The 16,059-nt window shown below is 32.9% G+C and overlaps 3 long non-coding RNA genes across 5 annotated transcripts; 2 read left to right on the forward strand and 1 right to left on the reverse strand.

Moving 5' to 3' along the window:
- Nucleotides 1-509: 509 nt before the first annotated feature.
- Nucleotides 510-1,836, forward strand: LOC110920950. Its single transcript, XR_002582026.1, has 3 exons — nt 510-597; nt 1,111-1,176; nt 1,777-1,836. It is a non-coding gene; the product is annotated as an uncharacterized LOC110920950 (long non-coding RNA).
- Nucleotides 1,837-4,610: 2,774 nt separating this feature from the next.
- LOC110920682 lies at nt 4,611-4,998 on the forward strand. Its single transcript, XR_004885823.1, has 3 exons — nt 4,611-4,648; nt 4,736-4,775; nt 4,922-4,998. It is a non-coding gene; the product is annotated as an uncharacterized LOC110920682 (long non-coding RNA).
- A 4,858-nt stretch (nt 4,999-9,856) lies between these two features.
- On the reverse strand, nt 9,857-12,513 carry LOC118489030. 3 transcript variants are annotated; one of them, XR_004885826.1, is made up of 6 exons: nt 12,012-12,513; nt 11,110-11,349; nt 10,811-10,840; nt 10,560-10,609; nt 10,394-10,446; nt 9,857-10,150 (listed from the first exon to the last, which is right to left on the reverse strand). It is a non-coding gene; the product is annotated as an uncharacterized LOC118489030 (long non-coding RNA). The 3 variants fall into 3 exon arrangements; XR_004885825.1 differs by having other exon boundaries at nt 9,857-10,446; XR_004885824.1 differs by having other exon boundaries at nt 9,857-10,609; nt 12,012-12,511.
- Nucleotides 12,514-16,059: the final 3,546 nt, after the last annotated feature.

A 16,059-nucleotide genomic window follows, 5' to 3' on the forward strand; every position in this document is an offset into this window, starting at 1 on the left:
CAGCCTCAACTATGCGGTAAAACCAATTGCGATTTTAGATCGAAAGGAGAAAAGTTTGAGGAACAAGATAATAAGCCAAGTCAAAGTCAAATGGGAGCACAGAAAAGGGTCAGACACTACATGGGAGTCCGAGGAAGAAATGCGGCGACTCCACCCTACATTATTTGCTACGTAATATCGGTTTCGGGGACGAAACCCCTTTTAAGGGGGGTGGACTTGTAACACCCGAAAATATAAACCCTCATATTAGAAAATTCAAAGAAATTAATAAACAAGAATTTACCAACTAGGAACTTAACCTAGTTAAAAAAATTTAGTCTTGAAATAAACTTATAAAATGGTTAAAACACTTAACTTAGAGAAAATGGTAGTTAAGGGACTGAACTTGTCAAAATTGAAACTTGAATACTAATTAGTGAACAAAACACAAAAACTCACCCATCTTGGGTAGACATCGATCGAACAGAGAGAGAGAGGGGCGACCAGGAGAAATTCAAACCCTAAAATCTCAATAATCTTGCAACTTGAAGGATTAATCCAAGTAAAAATCAAGAATTGAGCCTAGAATCATAATCCTCATCACAAGAGGATTGTAAGGTATGTAAAATTAGTGAAATCCCTTAACTTGAATTTCTCATGATGTTGTGAAATCTGGAAAATTGATGTTGCATGAGTGTTATTTGGTTAGTTTAGGATCGATTTGGTGTTTAGAGGTTAGACTCAACCAATTACATGTGAAATCATGACCAAATTCAGAAAACTCCATGAACACCTTGAAGGTGGGTTGTGGGTTTTACAAGATGATGATGAATTCTAGGGTTCTTAGTGGTTATTCTAGTAAAATTCGACCTTAGAAGATAGTTCCAGAAAAGATGTGATGTTTACATGATATATGATGGCTTAATTGAAGTTAAGTTAACTACTAAGCAATCCATAAACATGAATATGAACAATATGGAAATTCTGCCCTCTTGATGTTTGTAGAAATGCCTCAAAGAAGGCTGACAAATAGAAATTTGAAGCTTTAACGCCTAATTAAGATGTTTCGGTATATTATGCGAAATGATGTCTAAGAGGGTTCTAAACATGTCTTGTAAATGAACTCTATAGGACAAGATACCGGGACGTCGAGCGGACAAGCCGGTGGTGATTCTCGTTTGAAGGGCGTGCGCCAAGGTATGTAACATGACTCGTTACATTATGTGAAATTAGATCATTGTAGTTGATTATCAAAGTTTCTAGTTATTTTGAATTGAAGCGAAGGCATTGTTGTATTAAATACTTGTTTGAATAACGAATTAAACTCGTTGGTAGTTGTCATAAAGGAAGGAATTCCATAGACAAGCCAAACGGGTCAAATAATCAAGTAAAACATGATCTACATTCCAAACATGATAAATTGATGTATGTAGTGGTTATATTATGACGTACTAGAAATATCAGACTTTTACTACATTGATAATGCAGAATGTTGAAACCCGAGAGTTGGGATTTTGGTTGAAATGCTCAAATCAAACAAAAACATGAATTCCCAGGTGCTACCGTAATTTACGGTGTCACCGTAAATTACGGTAGAGACCAATGATTTACGATGGTTTTCTACTGTGTTACGGTGGATCTAAGAATTTCCAGCACTCACCGTAATTTACGGTGGCACCGTAAATTACGGTGGAGCCTGGAAAACTTATATATCTTTGTTGTTTCAAAGTGATGCTAAACCTTGAAATCTTATCATTCATAAACGTCATAGCTATTGACTTATTTGTTGATTCATAGGTAATTAGGTGGTCACATGGATGGCGATCAAGCGACTTGATGATGAACCGAACACTCCACCCCGAAGCTTCCGCTATGTTTGAACTTGTTAAATTGTTGTTCTTTGGTTGTAAACAAATTCTTAAACGACTTAGTACGTTCTACCTTAGTCCTTAGTAGACTAAGAAGTGTAACATTTTTGAAACTTATGTTAAATTATTATCTTTTGGTATAAATTAGCTATTAATTCTAGTATAAATATATGGGTGTAACAAGAAGAGAACTTGCATGTCCAAAAAAAAGATACATAAAAGCAGTAGCACAAAAGAGTCATGATTTCGTCTTCACAAACACCTTCAACATTATCTTATAAGATTACATGTTAACCTACATTAATTGCATCCATGTGTCATAAGATCAGGAGATTTCCTGAACTTACAAATGTGCTATAACCGTTTTTCCTAACCGTACATGGTTGGTTGTTATGGAAAAACATGGTCAAAATATTTATATGACTACTGGATGGAATCAAATTAAAGAAGACATGAAAATTGAAGATGAACACTTTATTATCTTCGACATGATTTCGGAGTCAAAATTTGATATGATGGTTTTTAGAGGCACAGAAGATTTGGTCCGTATTCCTGAATGACGTCTTGCACGTGTTAAAGTAGAAGTTAAAGAAGAAGTTAATGAAGAAGTTGCTGCTTAAAGTGTTTAGTATTAGGGTTTATAAATGTTTTTCTCAGTATTACATTTTATAAATGTTTACTTCTACAGACGTTCGTATCATTGATTAATCTACCCTATTCATCATGTATTTTCATTTATTCATATATATGTATATATTTATTTTTTTAGAAACATAGATTAACAACCCGGGAGTATTCCCGGGTTATAACCTAGTATATATATAAATGAGATGTGATGTGGGCTAGGTGGCATTTGAATTTGGCCATTTTTGCTGATGTGGCAACTAATTGTGTTGAGTTTAGGAGGGAAATCACATATGCCTTCTACAATCACGATTTCAATAAAAAAGAGGCGGGATCCAAATGCAGTTGGGTCGGGTCTATGAATTTGGATCTACTATAAATTAATTTTTTATATGGCTTTACACACTTCAGAACACAAACACAATTAGGGTTTCTTATTGAATCTCTATGCGCTCCTCCATCAATGTGTGAACCCGATTGTAGAACATGCTCCTTCTCCATGATACATCGGAAACATTAATTCTTCAAGCTTAGCTTGTTCGTGTCTAAAGATCAAGGTACGCGTATCTTTTCATTGTTTTTTTTTAATTTCTTCTTCGTTGTCCCCTTGATTCTGATTACCTCTGGGCGATTATGAGGAAATCATCTTCCATAAATCGCAAAACTTGATTTCTGGTTCAATCTCAGGTTTGATCATCCAAGGTTCGTATCATAAATCACAAACTCACTTCTCTCAAACCCTAAATCCCAAAATCACAAACCTGTTTCATCTGTTCTCATCGATTCATCATTGTATGCAATCGATTATGATAAAACAAGAAACAAAGTAACAAAATTAGGGTTTGAATTGATACCAGATCAACAGTTTCATCATCTTTCCAGTTGGTTAATTCACTGGTTTTTTATTCATTTATTATAGTTATTGACATAAATTTGTATGCAGTTCTCAAATCTTGGCTCACTTCAATCACATGGATTTGCTAGGAACAGATTCTGGACCATAGACAATAAACCATCTCCAGATACTTTCAAGGTCACCAATGGGGTTTTTGTTGATTTGTTACTAAAGCCGACCGAAGAAGATTTGAAGATATGGCCTCACAGGTATATTCAAGCTTGATTATCTTGACAAGTTGAAGAACATGACACTTTGAAATTAGTGAATATAACATTCATATTCAATAATATTGTAAGTGTTAACCGTTTATTTTGTTTGCATTTTTTATTGTTCGTCAAATTAATTCTTAATTCGAGTTCGTAAGTGATTTATGGATGAGTCTGAGTATGGTCCAAACTAATATTCCAGTGTCAATTTTTTTATTGTTGATATTTTGTTGATGTCTTGATTGTGTTATCATGTTATTGATATTTTTATTTACAGTCTTTTAGTTTGTTGTTGATGATGATTTACAGTGTTTTGATATTTTTTCATCCGGTATAATGTTTTGTTTTCGGAATATTGATTGTGTTTCTAAAAATAAATAGTTTTTAAATTTTTTTGAAACCGTTCCTTTTTATTTTTGGTTTTTGAAGTTTTTCCCATGACTATATTAAGTTTTAAAGCTTATTGAGGAATATTGATATTGATTGTGTTTTTTAATTTTCAGATATGGATCACATTAACAACAGTCCTTCATTTTTAAAGCTTATTGAGCAAGATGACCCAATATTTTTTGTACGTTTATTGGTTTTCTAATTACTAATCATATTTTAAGTAATTATGGATCACATTGACTGATTATTTCAAAATTTGAATTTTTGAAATAGATAGCAATTATGGATACTTATCAAAGTTGTCTAAATTGTAACGTATTTCCAAATTTATCAAGATAACTTATATTAAAGTTTTAATTGCTTCCAAATTTTGTGTTAGTTTCCATAATTTTCGACAATCACATTATTTTTCAAGTTTCTCAGAATTTGGAAAGCAACATAGCATTTGTTTTAAACCTAAATGACCTCTCTGTATGTCAAACTAGGTTCGGTTGTTGACGCACAAGCCTATTAAACACACAATTATTGAAAACAAACAATCACATTATTTCCAGCCATTTAAAGAATTTCATAGATGTTTAAAAATGTAATTTTTTTATTTTAAGCCTATTTTTTGTTTTGTTTGTTATAGGTATGTTATATTTACGAGTATGCCACATGGTTCAAGTTCTCTTGAGTCCTCAGTAAGCTTTTTAAATTTTTATTTTTACTTCAAGATATTAAGATATTCTTATTAACTATGCTGGATTTTTTTTCTCTTTCTTAAGGAGTTGTGAATTAGTTCGCTTTTCAAGTACTTTGCTTCTGAAGGTAAAATCTACAGAGAAAATTACGAGAATTAGATAAACTAACCGACTTTATCTTTTTTTTTTATTTCATTTATTTCTATTGAAATATGTATAGAAATACAATACTTTATATCATTTTACTATTAGTAATGACACATATTTTTACAGATTGCAATAGAAGTTTAGGATGCAAGTGCACATGTTGTGAGCCCTGGTGTGACCACTGATGAAATTGATGTTGTGGTTGATGAAGCAACCATTGTTGCTGGTACGAGCGATTATAAGTAAAAGATTCTAATTTTCACTCCAGCTGCAAGTAAGGCATGTAATATAGAACTTTCTTTAAAACTTCTGAATTTGTTTTAGCTAGGAGTTTGCCTAGAAGCTGCAACCCATTTGAAAATCATTAAAGATATGCTCATTTCCATGCCAAATTATCTTCTTGATGATGTTGGGGAATTAAGTTCAGATCAGACAGAAAAACTTCGTCAAGATAAAATGGACAAATAAAGAAGATTAGGTAACAGGATGTTGTATTAAGTTTATAACTTATCCTTTTATACTTTATTTTCTTTATTCATTAGATGTTGAATAGTTTATTGGTTTTCATGTACATAATGTAGACATTCATAGTTAAGATTTCATCAAAAAGATTTATCAAAATGACATTCATATATTTTATTAAAGTTTCAAGATATTCAATGAAATATTTAAACGACATTGATGGTATATTTTCAGGTTCAGAAGAAGCTCAATTCAGATTTGGTGAATTAGCAAATTTTGAACCACAGAGACCAAAGGTTAAAGATTCTCCAAGCTATTCGAATTTGTGACATATTACACGCTGCTCCTCAATTTTCGTTCTTCTACTGATCAATTCTGCAGATCCCGGTAACTGATCATTATGCAATGGTTAAGCTTACGCTTTTTTCTAAGACTGTTTGATTATGTTAAATGAATAGTCGTAAAAGTGTTCGATTATGTTAGATATGTGCTTGACTTGAGATAAAGTAAGGGTTAAAGTTCATTCTTCTAACTAAAGAGCTAATACGTTTTTAGGTTCTTTAAAGTATCAAATCATGATTTTTTGAGATAATTGTCAGTGTTTGTTGCTTGAATTAGTGTGGTCCAGTGGTCCGCACTACTTTCTCTTGATATGGATTAAAGCCTCATGAGTCAATATGTTTTTTTTTACTTTTGTCTTTTCAAGTTTTAGTACATAGTATCGGAGACACTGTCGATTATTTTCTTGATATAAGTCTATTTCATGAACTTCCTCTATTCGTTTTCACATTAGCATTAAATTGGATCTGAAAATGTTCTTTGTTGATAGATCTTTTGTTAATTTGAACTGTATGTTGCTTTGTTTGATCATGTAGACGTCCTAGAGGACATGTTGTGAGTCACGAGAGGACCAAAGAGGTATATTTGGTATTTTGTTTATCTTCACTTATTGCTTACTAGATTTGATGAAGGTATCAAAAACAAAGAAGAGACTGAATGACTAGACAAATTTATTACCTTAGAGCCTTGGTAACCCTATTTCCTAATTAGGCTACCTAACAAAATAACACGATGCTTATTAATTGTTTTATGCTATTTCTCCTCATTTCATTATTCCTAATTGATTTTTTATTTTGGTTTTCGTTTGTTTTTTTTATAGAAATGTGTACCCCTTTTGCCTTTTTTTGTGTTTTTTTTTTGTGCTTCATAATACGGCTTTTATCAACGGTGTATGAAGCCGAATATGGTATTTAATGCAATGCATTAAGGTAAGCTTTGTTATCGTTCAAATGTTCTGTAGGTTCTATTGGAGTTTAAATTTAGTTTTTGATTTTGATATTTGGTATTTTTGTTCTTTCAAGTTTTGTGTGAACATCCAATGAATAAAAAATAATTTTGATTATCAGTGTAGGTTTTATTATACAAAACTCCAGTTAGGATCTCTTCCAAAGGATTATTATGCAAATCAGGTCTCTTTCTACTGACCAGTTTACTTATTATTTTATTTATGTATTGTTTCATACATTCTTTTGTATTTTCAGTTATAATCTTTGCTCTATTTTTTGTTTATTTCTGCACATTTGGGGTTTCGAGTTTCATTATTGTTATGTGATGTTGTATAGTTTTGAATGGATAGATGGAATTGGGTTTGTGTGAAAGAATGAGAATATCATATTAGCAATGGTTCTGGTTGTGGCTGCCTGTGTTGTTAGGGTTTCTAAGGTATGCTCCGAATCATTGATTTTCTTTCATCGGTAATATGATATTCTCATTCTTTGTGTGTGTTTTTTTTTTTTTTTTGTCGAAGTAGGTTAACATTTGGCAATTGTTCCCTTTATTCGTTCTTTGTTGCAGATTTGGGTTACAAGTATCAATTATCTTACCTAAATATTGACATGGTTTGGTATTAGAAGATTCATTACTTTTTATAAAAGACATATTTTTGATGCTTTCCAGGTTCGAAAATTATTCTATACGTTAGCTTTACTTTTTGTTATAAAAAACTTAGAGTACTTTACAATATTTATTGAAACATATGAAATAAATACAGCCTGCTCATGATGAACCTTTAAATGTTGTTCCTTTTGATTCAAATCCAACTGTTAACATCCAAATCCGGGTCTGTGAAACAAATTATTTAGTCCTCTAATGCTTCAATATTTGTCATTCACCTTATTTTTTCAACTGTTTTTTACCTTTTTAATTTTATTTTACAGGATTCTGTTTCTCGTACCGGTGATGACGACACGCCGATGTCCAATTTGAACAATAGCATGTTTACTACACTCTCCGGAGCGGATAATTGTTGTTCTTCGAAGATGCTGGAGAATGAACTTAACCGTAATTTGGATGCCGGTTATGATGTGGATTTATGTTCATCTCAGTCTGCAATTAACCGCGTAAGGGTGATTGTTAGAACAATGAAGGTTTGAATGTGAAGGTGGGTCTTTTGAATCCAAAGCTGGAAAAGTAGTCTCGGAATCTAATAGTCATCTCAGTGTCTTCAAACAACTTTTCAATGTTTTTTTTTTTGTTCAATCGTATTCAGAACATTTGTGTCAGTACTTGATGTTGCTTTTTACTCAATGTTTGTTGCGATTTATCTTGATTTTCGTTTATTATCGTTATATCAATAAGAGATGTTATTATTAATTAGCATTTGTATTTTTTTTGTACGTCAAGTTATATTTATTATACGTCGTTTTTTATTACATTAGCATTAAGAACTTTTATTTTTATTACATTGAAATTCAATACTTTAATGCGTTGAAGTCATGTTAGTTTGTTACCCAACATCGATGTTATTTTATTTTTATTGTGGTTTTGCATTGTTATATCAATAGCATGAAATTATTGTTAATCACTTTATTGTGGTTTGTGATCTATATATCCATAGAAGATGATAGTATTGATCAGGCTTTGCATTTTTTGTATGTAATTATGTTTATAGTTATTGTAGTTCTTGATATTGAATATAAATAAAGACTTATTATTAATTATTCTTTGCATATTTTAAATTTTATGTACAAATGTTTTTAATTGTGTTATTTATTTATTCATACAATATATACATATTATTATAGATAACTATTAACAATGTACAATCCAAATATAACGTTATAAACCTAACATTATAATAACATTCTTAGTATATAAATTATTTTAGTCAACTTTTTTTGGGTTTTCTTTAAATAAATAATTAAATCACCAGTGAGTGTATACTTACAGATAGTATTATATGTATTAATTTTTAACAATTCTTTACATTTATACAAGAACTAGGTTATCACCCACGAACTTCGCGGATTAGACAATTTAAATTATGTAAACAATGGTTGAACAATGTACATAGGCTTTACCATTTAATTTTATAATATCTTTTATATTATTCATATTATATTAAGAATTATAAATTTGGTTGAAATTACATAAGACACTAAACTAAAAAATAACAGTAATAATTAAATTCATATTTAAAAATCTTAAATTCTAAAAGTATACAAATAATTCATAAATGTGTAAGTATTTGTTTATCTACAACCATTTGCTATTTTATTTGTTACACTGCTATCTCTATCTAATATTAGTAGTTTAACTTTACTCTTGATAGCGCCACATACGTCCATGCATCATCAATATTAGTAAAACAAATAACATCAATCCATACATGATGAGCACCCAGGTATTCGTCTAAATTTATATTCTACCAAAAATAAAATAAGTATATTGTAACAAAATTGTAAATTACAAATACCATCATGTTATATCACATAAAACACACAGAAAAAATAAGAGTTTTCGTTCAATGTTCAAAATACATGAATATCTCTCTATATATTGTTTAAATTTAAATAAAAAAAAACTCAAGCCAAAGATCAAAATCTATGTAAACAAAAATCAACAAAACCCATCCATATTAAGAAATCGACCAACCGCATCACCAAAATCACAAACTTCAAAATAGTTATTAAAATTTAAAATAAATCCACCATGCCGTGATGAGTTATACAAAATTTCTTCCTGGGTCTACCCTACCCATTTTGACCTGTCACCCTATCTATCTGTTGTTGCCATTTCACCTCCTAATGTTTTCTAAGAGAGTGTGTAGTGGGGCGCTATAACACCCCATTTTTCAATTTTCGCTCCCCATAACGCCCCCCACACCACTACGGGCAGCGTTATGGGGGATTTTTTTTTAGGGGGGGGGAGGCGCCATGCATATATCGCCGTGATGGAGGGAACTTTTAAGGGTTTGACCAATCAAAAGGCTTTAAGGGTTTTTATAATTAATTAATAAAAATGAAAATTAATAATTAGGTAATGATGGGTAGGGGCTTTATGAAAACGACCTCTAGTGATATAACGTCCCATAAAGCCGCTGTGTGACGTGGCACGACACGTGTCGCATAACGGCCCATAAAGGGGCTTTATGACTACGGATGGCCTAAAAAGAGTTACCACTATGTTATAATAAACTTGAGTGAGGAACAGTCATATTGGTCAGAGAGGATTTGGCGATTTGCACATTTTTTACTTTGGGTAGACTTAAAGTCATCATATCGGTTGCCTGATTTCAGTTTCGTTGTTAATAGATATAAATTGCCATTTGGGTCAATAAAAATCTAGGTTTTTTTTCTTTATTATCATTATATACAACAAAACAAACGAAACAACCAATGCTCTTGAACCCAAAATCTAAATCACATTTAAAGACAACATACTTGAATCATTTGAACGCCGCTTGCTGAACCTGAATCTGCTCTGCGCCTACCAAATCCGCCTTACATGTTTTTTCTAAAAAGTCCTATTTTACGTCTCTCGACTTCCATAGCCGCACGTCATCTGCTGCCTTCACATCAAACCCGGACAAAATACCCCAGAGCTACTGCAGTTCTGCCCTTTATATATAATCACATTAAAGTTATATCAATCGATCAAAGTCAAACTTGAAGGTATGCCAACTCCAATAGTTGACAAATTGCTAAGTCAAATACAATGTGTAATAACCGATAGAGGATCTTGACTACTAACATTGCATGGTTAACATACCTAAATATAGATAATTGCAAATATAAATCGTATTTTAGTTCTCAAAACTTTGTATAGCAAAAATCAAGTGTCTATGATAAAACGAACCTCCATCCATAGACCACTTTCATCCTTCCCACCGAATCTTTAGCCATTTTTTTCTATATCTCCAACAACATCATGATTCACTTTCATGACAATGAAAAACTCAATAGAATATGTGACCATAAAATAATCAACCACTACAACTCCGTAATCCTTTAAAAAAACTAACCTCGTCACGGTGTCGATGTCGACCATCCACATAACTCTGCATTGTGATACCTGGCACAAAAAATAAGCATGATAACCAAATAGAAGTCACAAGATATTATGCATTTAAAACACCGTAAAATAAGGAAAAGGGGGTGTGGATTCATGGTGTTCTATGTATTTATGAATTTAAGTAGTTAGGTTTATATTTTTAGACAGTTTTACAGTGATAAAATTAGATGTTTGCAGCAAGGTTCTTGAAGAGTGGAGTACCATTGTGCTTCCCATGTGTGATCTTGAGCCCTAAATGTAAATGCATAAATGAAAAAGATCAATACTATCATATTTACATCTTAATACGATAGCTTGTGAAAATCTCAGAAAGCAGGCTATATTACAATAGGATTGGGTGCATCCTCATCAAATTTAATATTGTTTATTAATACTTGTATTACATAATTACTAACCTAAGTGTGGTGGTTATTTACAATATAAATATTAGAATACGAAGCACATTAAATATAAAAAGAGCCTAACGAATCTTAATTGAGCATGCTAATCGCTTTAATGACCTTGGTACCAGAAGCCGATCATCGCCTTAATGATTTGGGCTGAGAAAGCGAGAGAAGAAAGGTCCGATAATGGCCAGATGTTTCCGAGTGCATCGCATCATACAAACTCTTCTTATACTTTTTATGATACTAAGTCTTTTTATATATTGCATATCAATCTCAGACTCCCAGTCCTTGTCAGAATCACTCTTATATGTGTTGTGTCATCGGTCCCAAGTCTGCCATTGTCTTTTGTAACACCTATAAGCATTTTTTTTGAAAAACCATATGAATATGAGATATATCATAATGTAATGTTAACATTCTTGAGTTTTTTACCCAATATCCCTAATTTTACACCTTCCAATCTTCATCCATTGACCATAATATCCCGTTTGAAATAATCAATTTGATTAAGTGAATTTCTTTACATTAAAACTAATCAATAAATAATGTTCACCATTGTTATCAATGAAAACACATAAAGCAAGAGCATAATCTCAACATCTATTAGCCAGATTATGTTCCAGATTTACTATTTGTAAAGATTACATGAAGACTAAGTTCCACCAGAAGCATAAGAATTGCATACCATATTATTTTCACTATGTTATAAATTGGTTTTCATAGTAAGAACTACTTCCTTTACCTAAAAGTGCCCTAAAAACAACAAAATCCCAGATCCATCACACAAATCATTAAATCAAACACGAAAATGTTGAAAATTCATAATGATAACGTAAATTAAAAAGAATAGCAACCCTATTTGGAAAAAAACTATTCATCATATTTCTCATTCTAAAAAAACGCTGGTAATCGAATCATAAATTTGATGCTCTGGAACTCCAATTTCGCAATTCTAAATTAGAATCGTAAAACATATCATTTCAAATCGAATCCGATATCAAAGATATGAAACATACCTGTTTCGATTAACAAAGAGATTGATTTAAATCAAGATAACAACCTTGTAGCGGAAAAGGCTATGCGGCTTGGAAGACTTCTAGGGTTACTTTTCTAGTGAAATAGGAAGAAGGGTTGAAGGAAAAGGTATCGATATGGGTGTCAAAAGGTATAAACCTCGTTCATGTTTTCCAGCCTTAGACAATGTTGCTTCCTTTGACGCTCGGATGAGGATTTCATACGCACCCCCATAAATCATGAGGTTATACCAGACAATATAAAAGAAATATCTCTTATAAATTATTGATTTAATAAATTACATGAGATAACATTTTTGAACTACCTAATCCGTGGCGGGGTGCTATCACGACACTGCAGACCATAAACGAAAGCAAACCTGACTCATTAGCGTGACATCAGACTTTACACCAACGTAAGACAATAAATATTTTGACTTTGAATATCAAAGTTTCAATGCTTGACAATATGTCAAAGTATCTAAAATAATGTATGATCGGAGAAGTTAGAAATGCATTGAGTGGTGAAAACAGAGGCGTGATGATATATAAATGATGATGTTTTTTTCTTTTAGTGGGTTGTAGACTTGTATATATGCACACACATTAGCACACTTTTAGAGAATTGACAACTATGCACCAACTATGCACCCCAAAAAGACCACCAATATTGCAAGAAGATTTGACTTTTGTAAATCAACTTGAGCACAAATACATATCTAATTTATATTCAGCAGCCATATAGTATCCATTGATCTAAAAGCCTATAAATAACCAACATATCAAACTCGAAATTCAAAACAGCACCTTGCATTAACAAAAGCATCAAATTCAACTCAATTTGAAACATCAAAAAGAAATGGAATGACGTTAGATCATAACTATTGAGCATTTATTACTTCGGTCATCTTAAATCACAAATTCGTATCGAGATAATCATGCAATTCTAATGCAAGCATTTCATCGACCAGCTGGTATGCATACTTCAATACCGTACTAAAAGATTTAATTTTGTTTAATTCACCCCATATCATCATGAATTTAATCATTCCTAGTACAATAAAACCCTTACAATGTAAAATAGAAAGATATTACCTACAAAATGTGTGATGAACTTACACAAAAAAATGGGGAAGAAGATGAAGATTGTGGTGATGTGTGCAATTCAAAATCCACTGGAACTGCTTAGACGCAATCTAGACCAGCAAGACCAATTACACCCGACCCGAAGTGTGTACAACGGGCCGGTCTTCGGTTCTTATATATAGCATTTTTCTGCTTTCTAGACTATTGAACCTAAGCATGTAAGCTACTAATATGGCAAAAGCAATGCAATCCTTGAAAACTAAGCTATTATATATATAATAGTAGACGCTATCAAATAAACATGGCAGAACGGTACCTTCCTCAAACCAAGCAAGCGCAACATGTATGCCTTAAGTAAAAATTAAACATCAACTAAAAGTTATACCAATTATCTAATACCAAATGATAATACCATTCTATCAACCACAATTGAAATAACTATAGATTTTCACCTTAATAAAGTCTTGTCCTGACTGACTCGCCACTAACCAACATATTTTGCACATGAAAAGCCTGCAATCAAAATTGTTACCCAGCTAATAACAATTGCCTCACATGTATATTCATGTAGATAGCTACACGCCTACTGATGTGCGTGAAGTGTGTTATATTTTTGATGTATATTTTAAGCCCTTTTTACACTTTTAGCCAAGTTTTAAATTTATAAAACACGATATTTACTAACACTAAACACACATATGGGCAAGTGCACCCATTGTGGACGTAGTATAGTGTTGGTAAGATACCGAGGTCGTCCAAGGACACAAGAGCTTTTAGTACCGGTTTATCCTCAACATCTAATCAAATCAAAATGTTAGAAAAGGTTTTTAAACTAAGAAAATAAAAACTAACTAAATGCTGAAAAATAAAAATAAAATAAAAACAAATAGACAAGATGAATCACTTGGATCCGACTCGTGTATTAGTATAACCTTTGATTATTTTTGCATTTTTGCACTTGTTTAAGAGATTATCTTAGTTATTGTAGTAGGCCCCTCTTTTGAAGGCGACGTTACCCTCAACTCAGTAGTTTGAGTCAGCAAGGATACAATCCTAAAGGGTTGGATTATTGGAAGATAATGAATTAATTTATTAATGCAAATTGTGGTAGGCCCCGCTTTTGGCAGTGACGTTACCCTCGGCTAAGTAGTCTGAGTCAGCAGGGATACAATCCTAAATAGCCGGGTTATAGTATTAATAGTAGTTAACTTATGAGGGGGTCAAAGAGTTTGGATCCCCGCCATCCAATACCTATGGGCATTGAAGGAGATCCTACTGAAATTGACCCAGGTCCCTTGCAGGACCTCTAAACGCTGAACAAGGGCAAGACCCTTACCAAACCGTTCCCTTAACCCCCGACCAGGTAGCCAACATACCTCCATATAGACCGTGGAGATATGAATGGTGAAAATCTTTTATTTTATATAGACAGTAAAATAATGCCAAGACACCACGGACAAACGATAAGGAAAGATCACCTTCAACATAAGTAACTAGTTATTAAAGTCATTAATACAAAACCAAATAAAAAGTGCAAAAGATTAAAAATAAAAAGTATTATACTAAACACTTGTCTTCACCAAGTGATGTAAGAGACTTAGGCAAACATGGCCTTGATTGTCAAGAACTCTTACTATCAATCTTGGATCCCGAGACTGTCACACCCCCAAAATCCACACGCGGAGTACCACCGCTTGGAGGCGTGACATGACCTGGATCAAGCCATCAATCATATTGAACATAGCATAATATAAATAAGATAGTTCGTAAAACCCAATTCAATACAATTGATGTTCTAAATCAAACATAGTATCAATAGCGGAAGCGTAATAATGAAAATCCAAAGTATGTAAGTGTAAACCCAAAGTAATGTTAAGTTTGATTGTTTAAACGCTTTAACATGGCATCCACGATCCATGCTCCACAACGACCCGCTCCTCCTTGTGCAAGCTCCATAAGTACCTAAGGTCCTGCAAGGCATGCAGCAGAGAGTCAACAACTAGTTGAGCGAGTTCACAGTGTATAGTTCAGTAATGGTAATAGTATGAATAGCATTATGTTCGTTCGTTATGTCATGTATCGTAATGGTTTCCATCGCGGCCTCCCAGGCAGGTATGCGAAGATTAGGGGGATGTTCTTCCCAAGTATTCTAGACTAGGTTTATTTGTATCGCGGCCTCCCAGGCAGGTATGCGAAGATTAGTAAATTTAGTTCGCGGCCTTCCTAAGGCAGGTATGCGAAGTCAGTCATAATATCGCGGCCAACCCTTGGCAGGTGTGCGAAGATCAGTTCAATAAGTGTTACTAGTCTAGCCATATCTTATCGTTGGGTTCTATCATCTGAGTACATGCAATAAGTCATCCAATCCCATTCCCACCCGGGAACCCCATGCCTTGGCTGTGTGAACTCACCTTGGTTTGCTCGGTATGCTAAGCTATGTGCTCAAGGTAAATCAATCACGTCCTAAAGTACGCACGTAGACAGTAATCAGTTCACGTTCGTAATATTTCACATGTAACTAGCATCACAGTAATATCACAGAGTGTGTTTGGCAGTTAATCATCATGCAGCACAAACAGTTAATTGCATCCGTACAGTTCATGTACCGCATCAATGTCTTTTGCAGTCTATTCTAAAATAATTGTCCAATATCACTCTTAACCAAGTTAGTGACGTAATATAGTTAACGAGTTTAACAGAGTACATAAACTAACCAGAGTTGATAGATTTGACTGAGTTCATATTCTTTGCATGCATAACAGAGTTAACAAGCTAATAAAGTTAACTACTTAACAGAGTGTCCTAATAAAGTTAACATAGTGATTAAAGTTAAATGAGTTAGTAATCTTAACTCAGTTAGTAGGCTAAACCAAGTTTTAAATAAATTAACAAGGTTACATGTTTAACAGAAGATACTCAATGAAATCACAAATGCCAAAAACACAATGGTCCGAAATCTACCTGG

This window comes from Helianthus annuus, chromosome 17 (assembly GCF_002127325.2).
Source record: "Helianthus annuus cultivar XRQ/B chromosome 17, HanXRQr2.0-SUNRISE, whole genome shotgun sequence".
Classification (NCBI taxonomy): domain Eukaryota; kingdom Viridiplantae; phylum Streptophyta; class Magnoliopsida; order Asterales; family Asteraceae; genus Helianthus; species Helianthus annuus.